The 1,495-nt window shown below is 33.3% G+C and overlaps 1 non-coding gene across 1 annotated transcript; it reads right to left on the bottom strand.

Moving 5' to 3' along the window:
* Positions 1-598: 598 nt before the first annotated feature.
* On the bottom strand, positions 599-672 carry TRNAT-AGU (transfer RNA threonine (anticodon AGU)). Its single transcript has one exon. It is a non-coding gene; the product is annotated as a tRNA-Thr (tRNA).
* Positions 673-1,495: the final 823 nt, after the last annotated feature.

The raw sequence follows: 1,495 nt of genomic DNA, 5'->3' as shown, positions 1-1,495 counted from the left end.
TTTATATCTCTAAATTCTTATACTAATAAAACAGAGAAAGAACAAATCAATAAGTTGGACATGTAATTTTTAAAAAATGAGAAAAGAAGAATTAAAAATGTTTTATTTAAATATCTAATTGGAAATCCTAAATATTACAGGTGAGAGTTTTAAAAATAATGTAGGAAAAAATGAGTTAATAAATAAAACTGAGTTGATTTTATGGAAAAAGACACATGAAAATAGATAAATGTTTGGTTAATATGATTTTTTTTAAAAAGAGAAGAAAACAAAATCACTGGCATCAAAAATTAAAATGCTGAATTTACTGCTATAGAGAAAACATCAAAGCAATTATTAAGAGTTATGTTGTCCAATTTTAGGTCAACAAACTCAACAATTTAAGAGAAACAGATGGATACTTATAAAAATATAAATTTGCTAGACGAAGCCATTGCCGCATGCTAGCAGCTACTAGGAGCCACAAGTGAGAGCTGGGTGTCAGGTGGGGGTAAGAGGTTGGAGAGCTGCCCCAGGAGGGCACAACAAGCCCTCCATACCAGAGATATTACCCCTCCTTGAACACCCCATACACCCCTAAAACCTCATTAGTCAGCAAAGGCACCACTGGGATTTGAACCCAGGATCTCCTGTTTACTAGACAGGTGCTTTAACCAACTAAGCCATGGCACCAGGAACTAAAGAGAATCTACTATGAGATGATACACATATAAATGGAAGCATTGATTGTAGGTAATCTTTATTAGGATGTTAACCACCAAAGAGAAGATAGATACAGGCCCTTTATTATGGAAATATATCAAAATAGTTTCTTGAATATTGGAGGGACATTGCAGTGTTTATAAGCAGCTAGTACTACTAGGCTGTAGTCAGAAAATGATTGAATTTATCACAACAAAAAGGGCCATCTTTTCATGGTAAATAAAAGTAAACGAAGGATACTGACAGAAGGCACCAGTTCATGTGATATAAAGAAGAAAAGAGAAGCGGAAAATCTCTTCAAATGTATTCATTTTTTGTATGAAATATGAGACAATTATAGGGGTTAAGGTAAAGGAAAGAGGATTCACAGAAGGGTTAAGGAGGGTTGAAAATGATTATACAATTAAAAAGTTAGAGTAATTTAATTAATTATGGAGGCATAAAATATATTTTTTGATTCCATGAGGACACAATTGAGCTCAAGCAACATAAATTTATATGAATTTAGGAAGTACAGGTTAGTGATTTTCTCCAGTTCTGTGCAGAAATATGTGACTGGGAGACAAGGGGAGGATAATTTATAACTGTAATTTAGGAGACAGAACAAGAACACAGACAAGAAAAAAGAGACAAGAGACTCAAAAGGAGGAGACAGTATAAAGTTTAACTAGTTCATCAAATACTTAGTATGGAGAAGGGAGGAAAGTGGAACTTGTTCAAGTGAGAGGGTTTGGAAAAATATTAAAGATGCTGAGGTTATAGGACATGGCAAAAAAAACTTTAAAATTAGGTT

The sequence above is a fragment of the Monodelphis domestica genome, chromosome 3, assembly GCF_027887165.1.
Source record: "Monodelphis domestica isolate mMonDom1 chromosome 3, mMonDom1.pri, whole genome shotgun sequence".
Lineage (NCBI taxonomy): Eukaryota > Metazoa > Chordata > Mammalia > Didelphimorphia > Didelphidae > Monodelphis > Monodelphis domestica.
Note: the sequence above shows the minus strand (reverse complement) of the source record. Positions and strands in the feature narration are given on the sequence as shown.